The sequence below is a fragment of the Diorhabda carinulata genome, chromosome 3 (genome assembly GCF_026250575.1).
Source record: "Diorhabda carinulata isolate Delta chromosome 3, icDioCari1.1, whole genome shotgun sequence".
In the NCBI taxonomy this organism is placed as follows: Eukaryota; Metazoa; Arthropoda; class Insecta; order Coleoptera; family Chrysomelidae; genus Diorhabda; species Diorhabda carinulata.
In genome coordinates, this window is record NC_079462.1 from 2,546,191 (window position 1) to 2,560,025 (window position 13,835).

A 13,835-nucleotide genomic window follows, 5' to 3' on the forward strand; every position below is an offset into this window, starting at 1 on the left:
TTTCTTCATAATTATTTCTAAATTTGTTTCTAATGATACAGTCGACGCCGTTAATTTTTCGGAAAAACTACTACGACTTGTTTAATTCGTCGTTAGTTTGTAACAATTTTGAAATGTTGATCTAGTTCATTTAATTTAATGGTTTCTTAATTACTCGGAGAATAATATTTTATACGGTTATACATTAAGGATATACAAGGTGTCTTAAAAGAAAGTTCACGTTTAAAAAAATCAATTTCGAGAAAAATGTTTGCCATATATTAAGATACAGTGGAAAAGTCCATAGGTGTTAAATCGGCAAATAAAAATCCAAAAAGACTTTAAAATCAAATTAAACCATTTAGAAATTGTTTTCATTTTATAAATTTGACAAAAACATTAAAGACTGTACTATTAGTCACGTGATTTCTAAGGTAGAATAATACAAATAATAGTAATTTATATACAGCGTGATTGAATAGTATGATAAAGTGCATCCTTTGTCCTTGAGGGATTATAATCATCATTAATCTTCACATATCGAAATTATTTACGATCTTACAGGGTGTTCTACAATGCTATGTCATATCAAATTAACAATTTTCTAGATGGAACTTGGAATCACAAATGTGGAGTGTGTAATTTCCAATTTAATTGTATTTTTCAAGCAACAACCGCCATCTCTAGGTCAGCCCAGGTACTTCCGGGACAATCTACGTATTTCTATATGTAACAACTTGTTTTTGAGACACCTTGTATTAAGTAAAATATAATTTTTTTTTGAAAAGTCATTCTTACATCAACCTACCCTCGTATATATGACTTTGCGCAATTTTTTTTGCATATTTATAAGTTTGAGGAGCATTTTTGAACTTGATCTTGAATTCGTTGTATATAGAGCGAGTCAAAAATGTCTATTTTCAATGACTAGCGAAATTTTTTCATATTTTAGAATCATTAATGAAAATGTCCAAGAAGTTAGTACGACGTAGCTCAAATTTTCAAATATTTTGATCAAGTCAGATTAAAAACTTTTCAAACTTAATAAATTTTGTACTCACCATAATCAGTGAAAAAACTAATACAAACATTTTGATAAAATTTCCACAACTAAGAAAAAAAATGATACGCACTAACTGTTATTTACACTGAGTGTTTTAATGAAACACGTCCAGTATTCACTGATAAAAATACAAAGTTTATCTTTGTTGATTTTTGTCGTCCGGCGCCTTTTGAACCTCGCACTCGATTATATCCAGAAGGTTCTCTCTTAGTGATGTGACTGAGATGCTACTACTTCATTGAGTGTTTAGAAACGTTTAAAAAGAATCGTTCAACCAGTGGCGTATCAGTCACGGGTTTCATTACATAAAATTATTACGTTTTGTGACGTAAATTTTTTATCATATCAAATTTTGTGTACAATAATAACAATTATATGCATTTTTTTTAGATAATGGGAGATTTATGTGGCCCCTAAATTTGATTTCTGATAGAATCCGTCCCTGGGAGTATGCGATAAATAATGAAAAAAATTCCAACACTCTTACGTTTCGAGATATCGAAGGTGGAAATTCGAAAAATGATTTACCACATTTGAATGATTCTAACGTCGTTTCTTATACGAGGAACGCGAAAAAAATTATTTAAAATGTCTGTAAATCCTCAATATTGAAGATTTTAAAGTCGTTTCTCTCGTTTTCGCTACCGATAATGCGCCACGAGAACGTAGAGCCAGATCAGGACTATGTGGTGGGTGTTTAATCTCTGTGGAGCCACATTCGTGTACAGTACTACAATTTTTCGATGCAATTGCCTTGTAAGTCATAGTAATATACCCCGTGTTTGATTTCTTAACGTTAATTTAGTGATTTTGGTACGGGTTGTCTTATTTAAATACTCCAAAACACTTGTTTTGGAAATGCTGGTCTGTGATGCAATTTATTTAGTTTTCAGGGGTCGTCAGCCCCTTAGAACAATTTCTTCCACTAATTTAATGTTTTCTGGAGTAGTCGCCGTCTCAAGATATCAAGAAAATGGACACAACTCGCCGTGAACAGTCTCCATTATGTTTTTGATTCGTGTTTATGTTAATACGTTTTATAACGGCGTTAAACTCAGTTTGAGACATTTTTCGAAACAACTTGACTGAGAAGTGGTTCGAAATCTACTGTAATAAAGTAGATCGAAACAACGGCAAGTTGCAACTTTGTCTAGAGCTTGTTGAGACTTGTCACTGACACGTACATAAATATTTTTGCGACGTAATATAAATGTAGAACGTAATTTTGAAATTTGTTTTTTCGGTACTAGTAAATTTGAAAAAAAAAACATCAAATTTTGATGAATTCCTTTTAAAATATCGGTTTTTACCGGGTATTTAGAGAAAATAAAAGTTTATGGGTTTATCAGTTTACGTATGATTGTTAATAACGTTTTTTCGATGAAACTTTTATAATTTTCACATCAAAATGAACAATTTGGAAAAACTATATGTATTTTTCATGTTTTTACAGCTTAAAATATCAACTTTTCCCCTCCAAATCGACGTTATTTGAACAAAATTGTTTTTTAGGTTATGTTATGTTCCGCAACAAGTTCGATCTAACTACAAAGTTGTTTTTAAGAAATATTGATAAAATTTGTAAAAAATGTGTAACGAAGTTACCATTTTTCAAATTTAGATTTATATCTCCGCTATTTTTCAACGTAAAAATATAATTTTTTCCCAAGAAATCACTATTTAAAAGGGTTGTATTCCCCCGCGCTCCGAAACTCAACGAACCGTAGCCAAGACGAAAAGGAAAACCAACCAAGGAACACCATTTTGAGCAGAAATATTTTTCTGCGTTTCAACCGGAATCCACGGAGGTTCAACGTATTTGAAGAACTGGAAGAACCAGTAGCCCGACCACCACGCGGTCTACAACGAAGAAAAGACCCGGAGCAGATTTTAAATGAAGGAAATTGTGTTTTTTCGCTGTCTTATACGAACTCAAGAGGTTACCAATCCAGAAAAATATGTTCAACTGGCTTCAGCATATTCGTCGTAGCCATATTAACCCCTGGGGTGTTATATTTTCTTTACCGATCCCACCCGGAGCATACGACGGTAAAAAACGCATCCAAGGCAATACAAACTGTCACGTAACGATGCAACAACAAACGACAAACATTTTTGTATGATTTTTGTCCCAAAATTTCGTTATTAACAAAAAAATATTCAAAAAATTTCAAGTTATATATTTCCCATTTTCTTTTTCATCAATTTTTTATAAAATAGTTTATCGAGACCGAAAAATTTTGATATTTTATTTGTTTTCATAATTTTTTCATGTCATCAATTAACGAGCTGTTAATCAGCATTAAGCAATCGCGGTACACACAACCACTTAAAAATAATTCCACGGGACGAATATACGTATATAATATAAGTATTAAAATTTATATATCTATCAGATTTATGTCAAATTTTGACGGATAACAAACAACTCATCCGTCAAATCGACAAAGTACGATAGGTACTACAAGTGTCTGGTTTGGTGCTAGTAGTACTACAACATTTTTTCGAGTTGAAATTCTATTTGTCTATGAAATTCATTGTAATTAGGTAATTGTTTTAAAAGAGGTAGTTAAAACCTTCAACTATCACCAAAAAACTGATTAAGCTTACAACGAATGGTTAATTTGGTTATCAAACTTTTGGGATGAATGTCCTCTCATGTTTTCATTTATACAATAGCTGTAGCTGTTTATTTATCATATCCTGACAATAACAGTATTTTTATATAGGTATATAATCAATTAATAAGTCGCGTGACACATTTTTTTTGTCAAAAATCGATTTTATTCATCTTCCCCCATTCAAGAGCAAAATCATTTCGACACATCTCGATGCCTATAGAAGGATTTGTCTTTTGCCTCAAAATAGGCTTGAGTTTCAGCAATTGCTTCTTCATTTGTACTGAATTTCTTACCGGCGAGAATTTTTTTTAAATCAACCATAACCAGTAGTCACTGGGGGCCAGATCTGGACTATACGGTGTAATTCATTCTATGTTACAATCGTTTCCATCGACTTGTGAATCGGTGCATTGTCTTGATTTCTTCAAGGAAGTCATATCAAATAAAAAAAAGCATTCCAGACAGTACATTTTAGCAGAAAAGAGGATTCATTGCATTGGGACATAAGAGGGTTAATGGACCGCATACAGCTCAAACGTTGAACGAATTGGGTTTGGAAATACCCTCCTTATAATCCCGATTTGTCGCTTGTTGAATATTATTTATTTGGTCTATTGAAAGACATATTTGGCGAACTGCGATTCGAAAGTAATGCGGAGGTAGAATCTTTTACTGGTTACGTTAGAAACCGAAATATTTTTACGAAAATAGCGACCGAAATTTCCGTAAGACTTAAGACGGGTTGTTTTATTTAAAAAAAAAACAGTCTCAAAAGACAAATTATGTTCCATTTTTGAAAGAGACAGTCTCTAAAGACAAATCACGGCTTTATTTTTGAAAAAAACAGTCCCAAAAGACAAATTATGTTCCATTTTTGATACAGACAGTCTCTAAAGACAAATGAAGTCTTTATTTTTGAAAAAAACAGTTCCAAAAGACAAATTATGTTCCATTTTTGAAACAGACAGTGTCTAAAGACAAATCACGGCTTTATTTTTGAAAAAAAAACAGTTTCAAAAGACAAATGATGTTCCATTTTGGAAACAGACAGTCTTTAAAGGCAAATGACGGTTTTATTTTTGAAAAAAACAGTTTCGAAAGACAAATGATGTTTCATTTTGGAAACAGACAATCTTTAAAGGCAAATGACAGTTTTATTTTTGAAAAAACAGTTCCAAAAGACAAATTATGTTCCATTTTTGAAACAGACAGTGTCTAAAGACAAATCACGGCTTTATTTTGAAAAAAAAAACAGTTTCAAAAGACAAATGATGTTCCATTTTGGAAACAGACAGTCTTTAAAGGCAAAAGATGGTTTTATTTTTGAAAAAAACAGTTTCGAAAGACAAATGATGTTTCATTTTGGAAACAAACAATCTTTAAAGGCAAATGACAGTTTTATTTTTGAAAAAACAGTTCCAAAAGACAAATTATGTTCCATTTTTGAAACAGACAGTGTCTAAAGACAAATCACGGCTTTATTTTGAAAAAAAAACAGTTTCAAAAGACAAATGATGTTCCATTTTGGAAACAGACAGTCTTTAAAGGCAAAAGATGGTTTTATTTTTGAAAAAAACAGTTTCGAAAGACAAATGATGTTTCATTTTGGAAACAGACAATCTTTAAAGGCAAATGACAGTTTTATTTTTGAAAAAACAGTTCCAAAAGACAAATTATGTTCTATTTTTGAAACAGACAGTCTCTAAAGACGACAGTCTCTAAAGACTAATCACGGCTTTATTTTTGAAAAAAACAGTTTCAAAAGACAAATGATGTTCCATTTTGGAAACAGACAGTTTTTAAAGACAAATGACGGTTTTATTTTTGAAAAAAAAGTTCTAAAAGACAAATTATGTTCCATTTTTGATACAGACAGTCTCTAAAGACAAATGACGTCTTTATTTTTGAAAAAAAACAGTTCCAAAAGACAAATTATGTTCCATTTTTGAAACAGACAGTCTCTAAAGACAAATCACGGCTTTATTTTTGAAAAAAACAGTTTCAAAAGACAAATGATGTTTCATTTTGGAAACAGACAATCTTTAAAGGCAAATGACAGTTTTATTTTTGAAAAAACAGTCCCAAAAGACAAATTATGTTCCATTTTTGGAAACAGACAGTTTTTAAAGACAAATGACGGTTTTATTTTTGAAAAAAAAGTTCTAAAAGACAAATTATGTTCCATTTTTCAAACAGACAGTCTCTAAAGACAAATCACGGCTTTATTTTTGAAAAAAACAGTTTCAAAAGACAAATGATGTTCCATTTTTGAAACAGACAGTCTCTGAAGACAATTTACGGCTTTATTTTTGAAAAATAATCTTCAAAACCAATAATTTGGTTTTTAAAGATTATAATTTACATCCGATTGCACTAAAGCATATTAGGAAATCTAACAGGATTGGAATGATTGATGTCATTGAATTTATATGAAGAGAGCTATTTTTAGGGTCCAAAAGCTTTTGAATACAGATAGTGAAGAAAGAACAGACATTTATCAAGAACTCGTTCATATATATGAGTAAATTTATTGTTTTAGTCGTAGATAAAATGTTATATTCAACTTGCGCTTATGGTGAAGGATTGCACGATTCGAGTTGAAGCTCTCAAGGAGTTTTGTGCCGAAGCTGAAACGGAATATCAACAAATGCTCGGTTCTAACAAAACCAGATGGCTTGTTATTAGGCCCGCTTTAGAAACGGTTTTGAAAATGTATCAGCCGTTAGAAAACTACTTTTTGATTATCGAAACATATCCCCTGTCACTAAAAAACTTTTTCGAAAATCCCGCATCCAAATTGCGGCTTTATTTTTCACATGCTCAGTCAGTAAGTTTTCATCGAGCTGTCTTGAAACTTGTCAGAATGTATGGCTGCAAATGAAATCATTAATAAATTAAAAGCCAATTTAATTCAGATACAGACAAGTTTTTTCCATTTATATTGAAATTGGAAGATAATCATACTGATATCGATGAAGAGTTTCTGAAGAATTAGCCGTAAATATCTGGAGCAATGGACTTGCTTTGTTACCAAAGAAATGGAGATGTTTCATTGGGCAGATTTAAAAAAGGTCCCTACATAGAAATATATTTAAAAATCTCTGGAAATATTAATTGGAAAACAATATATTGGTTGTAATAAAGTTTTAGATGCATTATTTACAAATTGTGGACATCTGAGAAAACCCAGTTAAAAATTTCAGTTCTAAAGGCGATGTTAGGTTTCATTCTTAATTGAAATCATCACCAGCTTTATTAAATTAAATGTTAACTTCTTTATTAACAATAATTCCGACATATTTTTGTCGTTTTTATTCACCACAATCTTTAAAAAATATTCGGAATTCTAGTCGTCGATTGTTATAGTATTTGATTTTTTATGTGTACGTCCAGTGTCATCTGAACAATATTTACCTTCACAAACTTTGACTATAGAATAGTAATTATTGTTGTTATAGATAAACAAACTCACTTCCTTTTTTTAATTATTGCCGTAAATTCGAAACATGTCTAGACAAGTTCGTAATTGGATATTTAATTTTATTACAGTAATTTCTCTAAAAATAATTCTCAATCCCGAGTTTTTATCTTTAGATGTTGTCTATGAAGTCCAAGCATTTCTAGTAGTGCTTGTGGTATAATAACATCAACCGAAACGTCAAAAACTACTGACCAATGAGTACTGCAATCGAAACAGTCTTCATTGTCGGAAAATCTTTGACCGCCGAGCCATTTTTTCAAGTTTAAGAACAGTAAATAATCCGAGGGGGCTGAATCTGGTGAATAGGGTGCATGAGGCGGTAATTCAAACTTTAATTCATCAATTTTGACAATTGCAATAACGGATGTGTGAGCTGGTGCATTTTCTTGATGAAACAACACTTTCTTATTAGCAAAAAAACCCAAAAAACCGACTCAATGACCTTGCCTGCAGATGGAACGGTCTTTGTCTTCTTTGGAGCCGGTTCTCCCTTTTCATTCCATTGTTTTGATTGTTTTTTGTTTCCGATGCGAAGAGATGGACCCACGTTTCTTCCTGTTCAAAAAATCGACTTTCTCATATGCAACGTACTGCATTTTTTGAAATACCTACTAAGTCTGCAAGCTCACGCTTAATCAGTTGACGATTATCCAGTGGATGCTGGTTTTGGCAGGTCGTCCAGTCTCGTCTAAACTTTCCTACCCAATATTTTACTGTTGATAACGAAGAAGTTGATTCTAGTGCAGCAAATTTTACCTGTTCCATATTTGAACAATTCTAAAAGTTAATTTTTCATTGCTAGGAACTGTTTTTTAAAAATAACCGGTATTTCTAAACATCTAATGTTAATTTGCATGTACTTCACATAAGTTTTCTTGCTATTCTAAATTCTTCAAATACATCAAAAGTTAGATATTATATATATTTTTACAATAGAATAAATATATAAAAGAATATTGAGAAATATAATATTTATAACTATCCAAAATTGCAGGTCAAATATTTCTATTCGAAGTACCCCTTTTGTAACTTGTAGATTGTTATCGCGCCCAAGAAAGAATTCAGATTTGTAAAAGGAATATTTCGTATAAAGGAATAAAGTTTATTACAACTTTTATTGTAAAAAGATGTCTGATATGGAAAATATAGGCAATAAAAGATTCGGAAATAAATGAAATGTCATAGATAAATATCTTGTGTTAGAAAAATTTTTATTGTAGCTTATTTACAAATAAAAACTTCGCAGAAGGTCCTTTACAAGTAGGGGAAGTTTGATTTAAATCTAATCGCTTAAAGTTGGGGCAAAATCTAGAATAAAAAATCAGTAAAAAACATGCGGACGAAATTAATAAAAGCGCGTTACGAGTAAATAATATTTGAAGCCCCCTCGTATGTCTGATATGGAAAATTTAGGCACTAAAAGCTTCCGAAATAATTTAAATTTCATAGATAAATCAATGTGTTGGAAAAATTGTTATTGTAGCGTATTTACGAGTAGAATTATCGTGGAAATGTTTTTAACAAATAGGGGGAGTTCAAATTAAATCTAATCGCTTAAATTAGGGGCAAAATCTAGACTAAAAAGTCAGTAAGAAACATGCGGACGAAATTAATAAAAACGCCTTACGAGTAAATAATATTTGAAGCCCCCTCGTATGTCTGATATGGAAAATTTAGGCACTAAAAGCTTCCGAAATAATTTAAATTTCATAGATAAATCAATGTGTTGGAAAAATTGTTATTGTAGCGTATTTACGAGTAGAATTATCGTGGAAATGTTTTTAACAAATAGGGGAAGTTTGATTTAAATCTAATCGCTTAAAGTTGGGGCAAAATCTAGAACAAAAAATCAGTAAAAAACATGCGGACGAAATTAATAAAAGCGCGTTACGGGTAAATAATATTTGAAGCCCACTCGTATGTCTGATATGGAAAATTTAGGCACTAAAAGCTTCCGAAATAATTTAAATTTCATAGATAAATCAATGTGTTGGAAAAATTGTTATTGTAGCGTATTTACGAGTAGAATTTTCGTGGAAATGTTTTTAACAAATAGGGGGAGTTCAAATTAAATCTAATCGCTTAAATTAGGGGCAAAATCTAGACTAAAAAGTCAGTAAAAAACATGCGGACGAAATTAATAAAAACGCCTTACGAGTAAATAATATTTGAAGCCCCCTCGTATGTCTGATATGGAAAATTTAGGCACTAAAAGCTTCCGAAATAATTTAAATTTCATAGATAAATCAATGTGTTGGAAAAATTGTTATTGTAGCGTATTTACGAGTAGAATTATCGTGGAAATGTTTTTAACAAATAGGGGAAGTTTGATTTAAATCTAATCGCTTAAAGTTGGGGCAAAATCTAGAACAAAAAATCAGTAAAAAACATGCGGACGAAATTAATAAAAGCGCGTTACGGGTAAATAATATTTGAAGCCCACTCGTATGTCTGATATGGAAAATTTAGGCACTAAAAGCTTCCGAAATAATTTAAATTTCATAGATAAATCAATGTGTTGGAAAAATTGTTATTGTAGCGTATTTACGAGTAGAATTATCGTGGAAATGTTTTTAACAAATAGGGGGAGTTCAAATTAAATCTAATCGCTTAAATTAGGGGCAAAATCTAGACTAAAAAGTCAGTAAAAAACATGCGGACGAAATTAATAAAAACGCCTTACGAGTAAATAATATTTGAAGCCCCCTCGTATGTCTGATATGGAAAATTTAGGCACTAAAAGCTTCCGAAATAATTTAAATTTCATAGATAAATCAATGTGTTGGAAAAATTGTTATTGTAGCGTATTTACGAGTAGAATTTTCGTGGAAATGTTTTTAACAAATAGGGGGAGTTCAAATTAAATCTAATCGCTTAAATTAGGGGCAAAATCTAGACTAAAAAGTCAGTAAAAAACATGCGGACGAAATTAATAAAAACGCCTTACGGGTAAATAATATTTGAAGCCCCCTGGTATGTCTGATATGGAAAATTTAGGCACTAAAAGCTTCCGAAATAATTTAAATTTCATAGATAAATCAATGTGTTGGAAAAATTGTTATTGTAGCGTATTTACGAGTAGAATTTTCGTGGAAATGTTTTTAACAAATAGGGGGAGTTCAAATTAAATCTAATCGCTTAAATTAGGGGCAAAATCTAGACTAAAAAGTCAGTAAAAAACATGCGGACGAAATTAATAAAAGCGCCTTACGAGTAAATAATATTTGAAGCCCCCTGGTATGTCTGATATGGAAAATTTAGGCACTAAAAGCTTCCGAAATAATTTAAGTTTCATAGATAAATAAATGTGTTGGAAAAATTGTTATTGTAGCGTATTTACGAGTAGAATTATCGTGGAAATGTTTTTAACAAATAGGGGGAGTTCAAATTAAATCTAATCGCTTAAATTAGGGGCAAAATCTAGACTAAAAAGTCAGTAAAAAACATGCGGACGAAATTAATAAAAGCGCGTTACGGGTAAATAATATTGACAGACCCCTCGTATAACATTTTATTTCAACACATTGTGTAAAAAGTGAAACCTTTTATAGGCGTAAATTGTCAGCATCAGCAGAAGAAGATTTTGAAAACATACTTTCTCAATCGTTTTCTAACTCACGGAAATTCCACGAGGATGAGAAAACTGACTTGCTTTCAGGTGATTCAATCTAATTGCATAACGATTATTTAAACAGAAATCCACTTTGTGACCAAAGTTGACTTGATTTTGTTTAAAAATGCGGTTATCTACAAATATTTCTAACGACTCATTTTACTGTCAAAGCGATATAATAAACTCGTAATTTAAAAAAAAAAACAATACAATAATTAAAAGTGTTATTAACGAATTTGTTGATAACAAATATTAGGAAACGATGAAGTACAAAGAAAAATCCTGTAATTGTTGTTAATTATAACAAACAAAAGCAAATTTTTGTTAAAGAAATCATCATATTTTTCTAAAACAACGATGAGGGCTTTAATTTCACTGAAAAGTAATTTTTTTAAAATGTATTATACATTATTGAATGGTGGTATCCATGAATTCATAGTTTTTTATTTCTACACACTTTTTATGACTGAAACTTGTATGCGACTGTCGCTTTATGATACATACGAGTCAAAAAGTTCGTACTGAGCTTGTTTAATTACATAGTCGGTGTTAAATAGTTGAACGGGGCCAGATCAGGACTATATGGTGAGTGTTCAATATCCGTGTACAGTATCCTTGTTTTGAGGCACTTTGCACTAATTTTTGTCATATTCGAATGCTCCTGTGGAATCCTCGAAATGGTTTTATTGGAAATCCCGGTTTTTGCCGCGCTTTTTTTGGTTAGGTTAGGTTAGGTTCCCAGCGATTTTAAATACGTTCCGATACCCTTTTCGTAATATTCTGAGAACAGAAAATAATCCGAGGGGGATAAATCTGGTGAATGGAGTGTATGAGGTGGTTTTTGTTCAATTTTGAGCAAACGCTGCTTTCTCAAGTCCAAATTTTTTGTTAAAATGCGATGTACTGCATTTTTCGAAATGTCTACTATGTCTGCATTTTCAATCGACGATCATCCAGTGCCGCTTTTTGGATTTTCTTCGACGTTTCTCAAGCAGCTACCGCAATCTCTATATTTTTTTCCGAAAATACAAGTCTTTGTAACAATATTTACTTATTATCAATCTTTGATACCTATTTTAAAAAAAAGCCTGATTACATAACGTAAATATTATTTATTTAAGAGCGTCAACAATCTATATTTATAACAATAGCTTCTCTTGCACATACAGAACAATCAAAGTACAAATATTAAGAAACACGTAGCGCCATATGGGAAAATTCAATTGGAATAACATTCGTCACCATTTTATCTTCAAGTGAGATCAATCAAAAAGTGATTGAGATAATAATATTTACCTAATAATAAACGAGTTCGGTAAATATTTTTAGGTAGAGGTTGCTTCAAATGAACCAGGTGTTTGTTCTAAGTCTAACAGAAAGAAAGGTCATAAATAAAAATCCTTAGAGTCAAAAGGTTCGTACGGGATTGAAGCATTTCAAGTCCTTATTCGTTTGGTAACAACAAATGACCTCAAAGTGTGTCACTGATCGTTATGGTCCGAAATTTTGACACCAGGAGGGATTATTGCACCTTTCTATTAAATATGATACACGACGACACTGAAATACTTTCATTTTGAGACTACGTTTCATAGTAATGGTGAAGAAAATCTTTGTAATATGCACCACTGGTCCGACACGAATCCTCTCCATAAACATGTGTAGAAAAACATTTATTTTTGATCTGAGGGACTAATAAGGAATCATTGGGTGCTAAACAAGGACTGTACGGCGATTTTGAGAGCCCGCATTGTCCCACGGCGTCGATGTTTTCCGGTACAACGATCAATTTTTGTACGAAATTCATCCTGTGGCAAAGTTCGACTACGATTCAATTCGGAAAACCAGCGAAACATGGTAATTCGAGAATTCACGTCATAGAAAATCATCACACGAAAATTCAAATACACTTTTTCGACCAAGATGGGCACTCGTATGAGTACGTTCGCCATTAAACTTGGTAATGTTAGATTTGACATATTCGCATCGGTGTTGCCAAATCCGTTCCTCAAATATTACAAAAATTAATGACAATTCCAAAAAAAAACTGTTGATGTTCCTTCTACGGGTAATTATACTTTCAGAATAAAACTTTCCGCACCGCAATGATCATTCAATCAGACAATAAATAATGTTTGGTAAACAAAGTCATATCGTGATTTGATTATTTTTTAAACGGACATAAAAACCGTTTGTTTGACTTTTATTAGGTCGTGCAGTAAAAATTGCATACGTAAATACGTAATACCGTTTATAACGTGTTTTTTCTGACCAATTTTACGCAATACAATTAAAGTTTTTTACTGGAAATAATAAGTTTGTGGTTGTAATTGTGACCCAATTTCACTGTTCTTAACATTTATGTCGATATAACTGTTTATTTGCATCAATTCCTTGTGCTTTATTTAACTGAACTAAGTAACGACTTTATTTGATCTAAGATTTACTAAATTTTTCGAATCTGGCTACACTTCTACACTCGCAAGTCACTGCTAAAGAAACTGATTGTGTTTGTCTTGATAAAATCTTAAAGTTAATGCCATCAGCTTGAAATTATTAAATTTTGTAACGTTTCACAGTTCAACAATATGTTAACCTTGTTAACCAAACCCACCAATACCCAAAAATGACCCAAACGGTCACCCTAATGCGACGATGCCAGAGTCGGTGAAAAGTGGCTGAATATGAGTCGGTCTGGAAAGTTTTTCATCCGAGAAATATCACTGATTAGTTGTCAGCACATTGCTGAGAAATCGGGCCTTCACTGATGTTCAAGTCCGACAAGAGCTAAGAGAAACGCGAGTAGCTAGTCAGTTAAAAGAAGACTTGAGCCAAAAAGGCCAGTTGCTGGTCCCAAATTAATCACAACGCACCGAGCCGAGTCTACGTTAAAGATTTTTGATTGAGAGCGTGCGATTTGAGTCGATTTTTTGTGTTCAAATATCACTACTTAACAAAAATTTGTAAAAAAAGATAACAAATACTAAAATCGGAATGTATAATAATTAATTTAGCCGAAAAATAATATTTTTCTATAAGAAATTTGATTCTTTAGATAAACCAAATGTGTCGTACTCA

General features: G+C 31.8%; 1 protein-coding gene across 2 annotated transcripts in view; it reads right to left on the reverse strand.

Annotated features, from left to right (window-relative positions):
• The window catches only part of LOC130891320 (uncharacterized), a 58,451-nt gene that overhangs the window by 18,210 nt on the left and 26,406 nt on the right, over positions 1 to 13,835 (reverse strand). Inside the window, exon 1 of one of the 2 annotated variants that reach the window (XM_057795959.1) lies at positions 1,041 to 1,274. The exons of the other annotated variant lie outside the window; for it this stretch is intronic. The gene's annotated coding sequence lies outside the window, so the exon portion shown is untranslated. Of the gene's footprint in view, positions 1 to 1,040; positions 1,275 to 13,835 lie in introns of those variants that run through there. 2 annotated transcript variants of the gene reach the window in all.